The 12,500-nt window shown below is 44.0% G+C and overlaps 3 non-coding genes across 3 annotated transcripts in view; all 3 read right to left on the bottom strand.

Moving 5' to 3' along the window:
* The window catches only part of LOC143206375 (large subunit ribosomal RNA), a 4,098-nt gene extending 2,682 nt beyond the window's left edge, over positions 1-1,416 (bottom strand). The window contains exon 1 of the ribosomal RNA XR_013008350.1: positions 1-1,416. This exon is cut by the window's left edge and continues 2,682 nt beyond it. This is a non-coding gene — a ribosomal RNA (large subunit ribosomal RNA).
* Positions 1,417-1,835: 419 nt separating this feature from the next.
* LOC143206373 (5.8S ribosomal RNA) lies at positions 1,836-1,990 on the bottom strand. The gene has a single exon (XR_013008348.1). It is a non-coding gene; the product is annotated as a 5.8S ribosomal RNA (ribosomal RNA).
* Positions 1,991-2,698: 708 nt separating this feature from the next.
* LOC143206374 (small subunit ribosomal RNA) lies at positions 2,699-4,687 on the bottom strand. The gene has a single exon (XR_013008349.1). It is a non-coding gene; the product is annotated as a small subunit ribosomal RNA (ribosomal RNA).
* Between the last annotated feature and the right edge of the window lie 7,813 nt (positions 4,688-12,500).

The following is a 12,500-nucleotide window of genomic DNA, read 5'->3' as shown; positions in this document are numbered from 1 at the left end:
CTTACCAAAAATGGCCCACTTGGCACTCTGATCCGAAATCTCGCGGCTTCATCATTTAAGCAAGCCGGAGATCTCACCCATTTAAAGTTTGAGAATAGGTTGAGGTCGTTTCGACCCCAATGCCTCTAATCATTCGCTTTACCGGATGAGACTCGTACGCTACGAGCGCCAGCTATCCTGAGGGAAACTTCGGAGGGAACCAGCTACTAGATGGTTCGATTAGTCTTTCGCCCCTATACCCAGTTCCGACGATCGATTTGCACGTCAGAATCGCTACGGACCTCCATCAGGGTTTCCCCTGACTTCGTCCTGACCAGGCATAGTTCACCATCTTTCGGGTCCCAGCGTGTACGCTCTTGGTGCGCCTCTTCTCGCGATGAGAACGAGACGCCCCGGGAATGCGAAGCGGCCACTTTTAAGGGTAAACCGCCCATCTTCCCTGAGTTCGTGCGAGACGAACTTTCACTTTCATTACGCCTTTAGGTTTAGTGATTCCCAATGACTCGCGCACATGCTAGACTCCTTGGTCCGTGTTTCAAGACGGGTCCTGAAAGTACCCAAAGCTATAGCGTCGCCGATCGGTCTAGGTCTGTTCGAGAACCTCGTCGCCAACAGTCATCAGAGGTCGGAAACGGCACCGGGTCCGATTACCGACGTGCATCTGACGCGCTTGCGACGAGCCGAACGCTAACGAGTAGCGGCCTTAAACCATTCGGTATACCGTCGAGCGAGTCGACCGCGAACACGAGGGTCCGTAAACGAAAACGGCGCGAACCGCAGTCTACGGTCTCCACCTCGAGCCTTAAGCCGACGCCCAACGGATCGCGACGTCCTACAAGGAGAAAAGTGCACGCGTTCGTCGCCGGATCGACGTACGAAAGGCGCGCGCAACGCCGAAACGTCACGTGTCACGCGATCGCACGCCGCCTACTACGAGCCGCGAATGAATTTCTCCCTTCGACCTTTCGGGTTTCTCAGGTTTACCCCTAAACGGTTTCACGTACTCTTGAACTCTCTCTTCAAAGTGCTTTTCAACTTTCCCTCACGGTACTTGTTCGCTATCGGTCTCGTGGTTATATTTAGCCTTAGATGGAGTTTACCACCCGCTTAGGGCTGCACTCTCAAGCAACCCGACTCTAAGGAGAGATCCTCTCGCCGTCAGTCACGGTCGCTACGGGCCTGGCACCCTCTATGGGCTGTTGCCCCGTTCAAGATGGACTTGGACGCGCGACGTAACGTCGAGATAATGGACCCTCCCGAACACCACATTTCCCGGCGCCCGATGTCGGTCGCGGGATTCGGTGCTGGGCTAATCCCTGTTCGCTCGCAGCTACTAAGGGAATCCTAGTTAGTTTCTTTTCCTCCGCTTAGTAATATGCTTAAATTCAGCGGGTAGTCTCACCTGCTCTGAGGTCGCTAGTTTAATATGCGTGGCGCTCGTAATCATCATAATAATGAAGATTAGGAGCCAATACGAAATATAAAAGTTTAGAATGGAAAAGACGCGCCGTCGAAAAACGGTGTTTTCTCCCTCGTATTCGAGAGACAACGCACCTACGATCCGACGTCGATTAAAAACTAATTTTATCGGATACGACGATCGTATTAATGGTGCGCGCTACGTTTATCACAAAAACGTGCGAACGACCGTTTTAAACACGTCTCATCCCTTTCATATTCGTACGACCCGTACGAGAGAGTTAGGTCACACGTACGGGTCCGCTGTCACGTTTTAGAACGTCGCGATCGAATCGCGCTTATACGCTCAGCACGCTCAGACATTTCTCGTCGATCGCGAAGATCAAAGAAAATCCGAGCAGTCTTGAAATGAGATACGACCCTCAGCCAGGAGTGGTCCGGGTATGAGATCCCAGGACCGCAATGTGCGTTCGAAATGTCGATGTTCATGTGTCCTGCAGTTCACAAGTTGACGCGCAATTAGCTGCGTTCTTCATCGACCCACGAGCCAAGTGATCCACCGTTTAGGGTAATCTTTTTTTAAGTTAGGTTTTAAACGCATATCGAAACGTTTCTATTATAAGACGACGACGACGACGACGACGCGCGCTCACGTCATAGACAGCGCTTGCGCCCCTTTCGCAGCCGCCGTCGACTTTAAAACGCTCTTACGGTTTATTTTCGTCTTCTCCACTACACACAACGAGAGGAGCGGAGACAGACTACTCGAAATGGTGACGTTCGTTGTAAATTTTCGTCGTCTCACCTCGTACGACAACAAAAGAGCATACGCTGATCATAGTTTGGCAATATTTTCGTAAACTAAATCTCACCCTTTTGGAATGAAACAAACGAAGGGTGATAAGATTTTCGTAAACTAATCACATTACCGATCATCGTATATGTTCGTCGATATGAGGATCGAAACGTCGATTAGAAATATAATTGGCAAAATCGTTTTATTTTGCGCTCGATTTGTCCATTTATAACGAAATCCGTCGTAGGCCGACGATTATTACTCGTCGTCCTATATAACAACATCTTCATCGTATATATCTCCGCTTTCGGGCGTACATCTTTTAAAACCATATATTATAGGTACCCGAAAACAGCTACGTTGACGACGTCGAAATTCGATCGGAACTTCCGAACTTCGTAGATGGCTCTTTAACGTTCGACAATGATTTTTACAGACTTGTACGTTTACCTATTATATATATATAGGCATAACAACACACTGTAATGATCCTTCCGCAGGTTCACCTACGGAAACCTTGTTACGACTTTTACTTCCTCTAAATGATCAAGTTTGGTCATCTTTTCCTACACATCGACGACGCCGAAACGCCATCGCGTGTCGATCCGAAGACCTCACTAAATCATTCAATCGGTAGTAGCGACGGGCGGTGTGTACAAAGGGCAGGGACGTAATCAACGCGAGCTTATGACTCGCGCTTACTGGGAATTCCTCGTTCATGGGGAACAATTGCAAGCCCCAATCCCTAGCACGAAGGAGGTTCAGCGGGTTACCCGGGCCGCTCGGCCAGGGAAGACACGCTGATTCCTTCAGTGTAGCGCGCGTGCGGCCCAGAACATCTAAGGGCATCACAGACCTGTTATTGCTCAATCTCGTGCGGCTAGAAGCCGCCTGTCCCTCTAAGAAGAATAGTTTGTACGCCGACAGTAAAAACCGCGCACGAACCGCGAAACCCGAAAGCAACGCGGCCGGCGGGCCTTTAGGATGTCAAAAAGCGCCTAGTTAGCAGGCTAGAGTCTCGTTCGTTATCGGAATTAACCAGACAAATCGCTCCACCAACTAAGAACGGCCATGCACCACCACCCACCGAATCAAGAAAGAGCTCTCAATCTGTCAATCCTTCCGGTGTCCGGGCCTGGTGAGGTTTCCCGTGTTGAGTCAAATTAAGCCGCAGGCTCCACTCCTGGTGGTGCCCTTCCGTCAATTCCTTTAAGTTTCAGCTTTGCAACCATACTTCCCCCGGAACCCAAAAGCTTTGGTTTCCCGGAAGCTGCCCGTCGAGTCATATTAGGGAACGTCGACGGATCGCTAGCTGGCATCGTTTAAGGTTAGAACTAGGGCGGTATCTGATCGCCTTCGAACCTCTAACTTTCGTTCTTGATCAATGAAAGCGTTTTTGGCAAATGCTTTCGCTTCTGTTCGTCTTGCGACGATCCAAGAATTTCACCTCTAACGTCGCAATACGAATGCCCCCATCCGTTCCTATTAATCATTACCTCGGGGTTCCGAAAACCAACAAAATAGAACCGAGGTCCTATTCCATTATTCCATGCATACAGTATTCAGGCGAAATTTTAGCCTGCTTTGAGCACTCTAATTTGTTCAAAGTAAACGTGCCGGCCCACCTCGACACTCAGTAAAGAGCACCGCGGCAGGATTGAGTTGGGCCGTCGTAACCACGACGCGCACAACACGCACGCCGAAACGCACGCGCGACGGCGACGCGACACGACTAAGCCCACCGGCAGGACGTCTCGCGAAAAACACGCCAGTTAACACCGCGAACGATGAACCGGCGGCGCGAGACACAAATTCGACTACGAGCTTTTTAACCGCAACAACTTTAATATACGCTATTGGAGCTGGAATTACCGCGGCTGCTGGCACCAGACTGGCCCTCCAATTGATCCTCGTTAAAGGGTTTAGAGTGTACTCATTCCGATTACGGGGCCTCGGATGAGTCCCGTATCGTTATTTTTCGTCACTACCTCCCCGTGCCGGGAGTGGGTAATTTGCGCGCCTGCTGCCTTCCTTGGATGTGGTAGCCGTTTCTCAGGCTCCCTCTCCGGAATCGAACCCTGATTCCCCGTTACCCGTTACGACCATGGTAGGCGCAGAACCTACCATCGACAGTTGATAAGGCAGACATTTGAAAGATGTGTCGCCGGTGCGAGACCGTGCGATCAGCTTAAAGTTATTCAGAGTCACCAAGTTGTACGATGACGAGCGCGAACCCGAAACCGATTGGTTTTGATCTAATAAAAGCACTCCTTCCATCTCTGGTCGGAGCTCTGTTTGCATGTATTAGCTCTAGAATTACCACAGTTATCCAAGTAATTGTGGGTACGATCTAAGGAACCATAACTGATTTAATGAGCCTTTCGCGGTTTCACCTTAATTCGGTATGTACTGAGACATGCATGGCTTAATCTTTGAGACAAGCATATGACTACTGGCAGGATCAACCAGGGAACTGTTCTTATTATTTTATCGACACGAAGCAGATAAAACAAATACAGACACAGTTTATTTTATAAGTTTGACTTATAAAGAAACGTGTGCGTAAGACGACGATATATAATATATATCGACGACTAATAAAAAGGAGGTGCATGATAGCGCGCCTAGACGACGGAAAAACCGGTCCGAGGCGCCACGCTCTTACATTTTAATATTAGTTGTCTAATAAAACAAAACGATATCATCATCTTAGACACATCTTTTGTTTTTTTTATACACAACCGATCGACTAGGCACCCAATTATCTCGATTATCGACGACGATCGTCGACTACGTCGAAAATTGGATGCCGCAAAATATCGTTCGGCGTTTATAAGACCTCGAAAAACATTCTCTCCGAACCCTTCGCTAGATAGAAATATATAAAGCGACAAGGAAACCTCGTACGAGAAACGTTTCGTGATTTTTTATTTTATTCTCGCTCGGAGAGCAGAGAGCTATCGCAAAATGTGTTGCTGTTTTATGAACGTTCCGATGAAAAACCGATACGTCCATAAAAATAATAATTCCAATCGCATATGAATCGTGGATCATCTTCTTCTAACGAAGCCGAATGTTCCCGCCGAATTCGCGATCTCGCAGTGATACCGTCGTCGTCGTCGTACGCTTCCCGATATATCGAAAAAAACCGACCAGGAAGAACAACGAAACGACGATACAAAATCGCGAGAGCGTTACGAATATATAATAACACGACGAAATACGCTTTTTATTTAGATAAATAAAAAAATACGGTTCGGATCTTATATATTAACATATAATATGTAATACCACCTTCGCTGATCAAAAGCCACTCGGTAAAAGTGTCACAGCGCCGGTCGACCCGACCCGTCGTATCCGTCTCTCGTATCGCCCCACGTAGAAGCGCACACGATTTAAGCGCGGGTCTCTCGCCAGCTATCGGAAATGTATGGGTGTTTTAGAACAGATCGTTTATACGGACGTTGCGCAAATTTTTCGTTTTTACGTCTGCCCGTTCTCGTTATTATCGGAATGTTCCGATGAATAAACTTTAGCTTTAGACAACGTGAACTTCTAAAGCAATAATTTTAACCTCTCGTGTTAATACGTCCTCAGGCCGTTTCTAGACTGCCGATCACGTTCTTTAAAAGTCGGAAAATTCCGATCCATAAAATTATGCTAGTAGAATGTAAAGATCCTTCATAGGATGGATACTGTCACATATCGATACGGCGATCGGAGTAAAACTGTTCTCACGTATTTCAGGACATTTTAGGTTGTTACGTCGGCCCGTTCGTTATTATCGGTATATACCTATGAATAAATGTTTTGCTTGTAGAACGTAAGATTCCAAAAGAATGATTCGCCGAAACGATGGTGCACCCTTACGATCGGATATTTGCCGCTTATTGGCCATTTTCTATAATTCATCCGTTAGATATCGTTTATCGACTACGGATAAGGTTTTCCGATATCAGAATGTTCCTAAGGATGATTCGAAAGTGATTTGAACGAAGAATTTGATAGAATGAATCCTTTATTTATCCATTGAGTACAGGGTACGGAGTGTCTGCGGGGTCAGCTAATATATTATATTTCTCTCTCGACGTAATGGTAACTCGAAGTCCGAACCGCGCTCATGAAGCTCGGTTTCAATCCAATCCATGTTGGTCGGTTCCTCGAGAGGAACGCCGTATCTTCGCGGTCGACCGCCTAATGAATCAGGTGGTAAAAGTCCAAGCCCAGCGCGGCAACGGCAGGCGCGTTCAACGTTTTAACTGCCAATTCTACGGTCATTCATCGGCCAACTGTAAAGCCACTCCGGCCTACGTCAAGTCCCAAAGACAGAAATTCCCCGCCGAAATGCACCAACTGTTGAGAACCATACACCGCAAATTACTCGGGATGCAAGTGCCGACCTACTCCAAAAACAACCAAACCCAAAAGACCAATTCCTCCCCCCACTCATGTACGGGGAACTCAAGATAACAGTCGTCTGGCTGGTCTGGATTCCACTAGAACACGAACCCGATCTCCATTGGCGAAATACTCTTCGGAACATATTCAGATGACCAAGGAGATTTTCAGGCCATTTTCAACGCCATCAACCACACAGCTATTGGAAGAATTACTATCGGCCGGGATAATAGATGAGTTGGAACTTGGGCTTATTGCTCCAAGCGAACCAACTCACTACTCCTCCAATCGACCGACAATAATTGACTTTTTTATCTATCAAAATTCGAATCAAGCCTCTGACCTGCAAGTACTCCAAGATATCGATTCTGACCACAGGCCTATCCTCCTCACCCACCATCAGCGATTTTCCACTGAGTTCCACTGTCCCCAAGCAAGGTCAACCTAGTAAACGAAAAAAAAAGTATCTTCTCTTTGACGATCCTCATTATATTAGGACGATAGTTCCATTCTAAATTCTTGATTAATTACAGTTCCTATTTGTTCATTTCGAGACGTTCCCGTGATTAATACTTATCGTGTAGAAATTAGCCACAATCCACAATTAGCCACAGTTAGGAAAAATAAATTAATTATCATATAGTCATAAACGTAATAAAAATGAATACACATATTTTCGAAGTCACTCCAGAAATACTTTACCTTATTTTTAAATAACAATCTCGGGCCGTACCATTTTTACAAAACTTATTCTATATACTTACTATATAACAGATTATAATGATATAATATAATTCAATACAATAACTACAATATATATATATATATCTGAAAATTCTGTTTTTATAAAATGTCAGCTACTGTTTAACATTTCATTTTTTAAAATGTATATCCAATTGTGGTTCTGAAAAGAACCGATTTTGCAGGTAAGTAGTATATTGAAACACACATAGGTATGTGAATTAATTTACTTAGAACTGGTATATTTGGTGACTGCTTTGGTACCTTCGCTAACGGCGTGCTTAGCCAACTCACCGGGTAACAATAACCTAACGGCGGTTTGGATTTCTCTGCTCGTGATCGTTGATCTCTTATTGTAATGGGCGAGACGCGACGCTTCGGCGGCTATCCTTTCGAATATATCGTTCACGAAAGAATTCATGATCGACATGGCCTTGCTGGAGATACCCGTATCGGGATGAACCTGCTTTAAAACTTTGTATATGTAAATCGCATAGCTTTCCTTCCTCCTGCGCTTCTTTTTCTTGTCGCTCTTAGAGATATTTTTCTGGGCTTTTCCGGCTTTCTTGGCCGCCTTACCGCTTGTCTTCGGTGGCATTTCGAAATAAAAATCCCGACGTCTCACGTACCTCAAAGAGTACTTAACTAAAAAAATGCCTTTAATTCTAGAACTTATAACATTCGAAGGAACACTTCTAAGCCCCGCCCATAGCCCGAGTTAGAGTCTGATTGGTCGCGTATGATATAACGAGTTTGGCTCGCGGACAAAATTCCAGGCCGATCTGTAAGAAATTTCCAGTACCGTTTTTGATTTAAAGGTGAGCAGTATCTAACAACGATCGAGATTAACATGTCCGGACGTGGTAAAGGCGGAAAAGTGAAGGGAAAGGCGAAGTCTCGTTCCAATCGTGCGGGATTACAATTTCCTGTCGGTCGTATTCACCGACTTCTAAGGAAAGGAAATTATGCCGAACGCGTAGGGGCCGGTGCTCCCGTTTACTTAGCTGCCGTAATGGAATATCTGGCGGCCGAAGTTCTCGAGTTGGCGGGTAACGCCGCTAGAGACAACAAGAAAACAAGGATTATCCCTAGGCATTTACAATTGGCCATCAGAAACGACGAGGAATTGAATAAACTGTTATCTGGCGTTACTATTGCCCAGGGCGGCGTCTTGCCTAACATTCAAGCAGTATTATTGCCTAAAAAGACAGACAGCAAAACCAAATAGATAACGCAAACCGTTTAAAGTTTTGCATACGCCCTTTAATATCGGTCCTTTTCAGGGCCAACAAAATCGTATAAAAAAGAAGTTAGAATACGCGTTCTTATTAAAGAATAAATATTAACTAGAAAATTTATAAATAATCTGATCTGTACTGAATATTCCTTTATTACTGTTTTAGAGTATCGATCGATCGGTTCCCTAATTAGTTACGGCTCTATCTAGAAAATAATCATTTAAGTAATAATAAGATAATAAATAAATTATATAAATATTCTTTCTTTTATAAAGTTATATTGTGGTTCTGAAAAGAACCGTTTTTTTTTCTATTAAAAAAATACGGTCTTGGACGAACGTATTTTTTAGGGAAGTCGTAGCACGTCCAGGAGTGTCGGGATATTTGTAATTTTCAACTCCGTGTCTTCTTGATCTGACGATGAAATGTGTCGCCTGTTTAATATATCGTCATACGTAGTAGAAATAGTTTTATTTCTTTTTCTTTGGTGATACTGGTTTTTTAGTTTTCGCACCTTCACCAGCGGCAACACGAACAGTTGAGGTCGTCGTCTTAGCACTTTTCGGTTTAGGCGCCTTGGGCTTTTTCGTAGGTCCGGCTTTATTAGATTTTTTCGCTTTGGAAGGCGATTTCGGGGATCTTGCGGCCGTGTTGCTTTTTGCTGCTTTCGAAGATGAACTATTAGCGGCGGCATTGGAAGCGGACGTAGTCGTGGCGGCGGTAGATTTCTTTCCTGTTTTCTTTTCGACGGCTTTTTTGGCAGAAGCTTTTTTCTCGGCCAAAGTTGCAGATTCACCTTTCTTACTTTTAGCTGTGGTTTTCTTAGTTGAGGCGGAGGCGGCGGTCGTCTTTTTTTCCGTTTTCTCTGAGGTTTTTTTTGGCAGACGCTTTTTTACCACCGGCTGTCGTAGCTGTCGCGGCACCTCCTACTGGTTTTCGTTTATTTTTCTGTCCGGTTTTGGCAGTGGCCGTTTTTCTTTTCTTCGTACCTGCGGCTGTCGTACCTCCTGCTTTACGTGCCGAAGCCGCTAATTTAAATGATCCGGAAGCTCCTTTGCCCTTCGTTTGTACCAAAACACCCGAAGCGATCCACGTCTTTATATATTTCTTTATAAAGGGCGATAATTTGTCAGCATCCACTTTGTAATTGGCCGCTATGTATTTTTTAATAGCTCTGAAGGAAGTTCCGCCTTTCTCTTTCAATCCTTTAATTGCACTCGTTACCATATCAGCGATCGGAGGATGACTAACTTTCGATTTAGAACTCTTCGCCTTGCTCGAAGTGGATTTTTCTTTCTTCCCTCCTGCAGACGAACCTGCGCTACCGGCTGTAGCTGATGCGGCTCCCGTAGCCGACACCGAAGATGAATTCGACCCGGCCGGTGTGCCTGTTGACGATGCGTTAACAACGGCGGCGGAATTTCCTCCACTCCCTTGATTCGACGAAGGAGAAACCGCTTGTCCGCTAATATCGACGTCCGACATTCTGATATAATTTCTTAATTTTCTTATAAGAACGTTCTAATCACGATTCGTTTGACAAAGTTACGTACGTGCGTATGCTTCTCGTTCGCGTATTTTAACTGTCTGGCGGTCGCTCTCATTTAATGCGTACCCTATATGATATGAGCCGAACGGAGGACTGAACGGTCGAGCGCGAACGACGTTCCATATTCCGGCTTCGTCGAAACGTTCATCGAGCTTGGAACCGTTTACTTATTTCTCATATTAAATACATAAATCCTTTAGAATATCATACGATTTATGTTCGAGGCGTTAAAAGATAAAACGTAGTAGAAGTAGCAAACTTTACCAATAAATTTTACGTTGACTATCGTCTTAGAAGGAAGCACAAAATCAAGCGTTGCTCTCGATTCCGTCGAAACTACCAATTTACATTCGAGTTATAGACTTTCGGTTATAACTATGAAAATATATCTTTTCAAATCTACGTCCCCCGATATATCGTCTTTTGATATAAATGCAATTCCGTACAGATCTAATGCTATTATTGGAGAAACGAGACATATTATTCCTAATTGATGCGGTACAGATTGTTCGTTGTCCAAAACGAATCTATATCGAAACGTACCGTTGTCGAATTAACTGTAAGAAAACAATGACATGAAAATTAACCGATCCTATACTAATATACTTCTTATTTAACGGTTTCTTAACACCATCCGAACTCTGGGTTACAATCGAACGTATCGGGTGAGCAACGATATCGAGACGTCTATAAGAATATCGTGTCAAACCCTTCTGTATCGATACAATGCTCATATATATTATAGTATATTTTGCTTCTTTAGTTGAAATCTGTTTTCATAAATAGTTATCTAAAGTCAATAAATACATGGAACGCGATCTCCATACATACGTGCGTAGAACTACCGTACCTTCTTTGAAATCTTAAGGATTCTCCAAGCTCATCGACGCGAAGTTTATCTCGGAGTATTTTCTCTCTAAAGGAAAACTATATTAAAGCTTCAACGAAGATTCGGTATTCGATTGTTCACCATCATTTACATTCTTGTCATTAACCTAACATTTATTATGAAATCTTATTTTAAACTTTATCTATCTTTTTATATTACGATCGTCTATTATAATGCAGTATATTTGTTACTTTACAAGTAAATCTTAGATGAAAGGAGCAGATATTTAATAAAATTTAACGTCATCTTAGTCCATTTTCGAATAATAAATTTCTTTTTTTATGCTAGTAAATTTGTGGCTCTGAAAAGAACCGTTGTTTTCTTTAGTTGAATAGATACGTTGTTCTGTTTTAATTGGTCAGCATATATAATACTTTATTTAACCGCCAAATCCGTATAGGGTTCGTCCTTGGCGTTTGAGGGCGTATACTACATCCATGGCAGTAACGGTTTTCCTTTTGGCGTGTTCGGTATAAGTGACGGCGTCTCTGATAACGTTTTCCAAAAATACTTTTAATACACCTCTGGTTTCTTCATAAATTAGACCGGATATACGTTTAACTCCACCCCGCCTAGCCAATCTTCTGATGGCGGGTTTCGTAATACCTTGGATATTATCACGAAGCACTTTACGATGCCGCTTAGCGCCTCCTTTTCCCAAACCTTTACCACCTTTACCTCTGCCCGTCATGATTTATTCAATTTAGTATTAAAAGAAAGCAAATTTATAATCGAATTGTGCAGCGTACACCTCGAATACTACGGGTAACTATTTCAATTTCAAATCCTACCATGGGTTTTGTTGAGTTCGAATCGGGTCCCGCCCACAGATGCTAGCCGGACCAATCAGAATATCTTCACACATTATTAAAAAGGGAGATTTCTTTGACACCTTCGATCAGTTTCCAAAAGTTCGTTGGTGCTTGCGCTTGTAATTCTTCCTACACGTTTGAAGTCAGACCGTTTAGACGATGGCTCGTACCAAGCAAACTGCTCGAAAATCAACCGGAGGTAAGGCTCCCAGAAAACAATTGGCTACTAAAGCAGCCAGGAAAAGCGCTCCCGCTACCGGTGGTGTTAAAAAACCGCATCGTTACAGACCCGGTACGGTCGCTCTAAGAGAAATCCGACGCTATCAGAAGAGTACCGAATTATTGATTAGGAAATTGCCTTTCCAACGATTGGTTCGCGAAATCGCTCAGGATTTCAAGACCGATTTACGTTTCCAAAGTTCGGCAGTGATGGCTTTGCAAGAAGCTAGCGAGGCCTATTTGGTTGGTCTCTTTGAAGACACCAATTTGTGTGCGATCCATGCTAAACGAGTAACTATCATGCCTAAGGACATTCAATTAGCCAGACGCATTAGAGGCGAACGTGCATAAATGCTACGGCTGTCCTATATTAAGGTCGTTTTTTGTATTTATATGAAAAAAAAAGGTTCTTCTCAGAACCACCAACTTCTATTAGAAA

The sequence above is a fragment of the Rhynchophorus ferrugineus genome, unplaced genomic scaffold (genome assembly GCF_030347505.1).
Source record: "Rhynchophorus ferrugineus isolate W39M unplaced genomic scaffold, kcgeb_rfMv2 rfM663, whole genome shotgun sequence".
Lineage (NCBI taxonomy): Eukaryota > Metazoa > Arthropoda > Insecta > Coleoptera > Curculionidae > Rhynchophorus > Rhynchophorus ferrugineus.
This window is presented reverse-complemented; position numbering and strand designations above follow the sequence as displayed.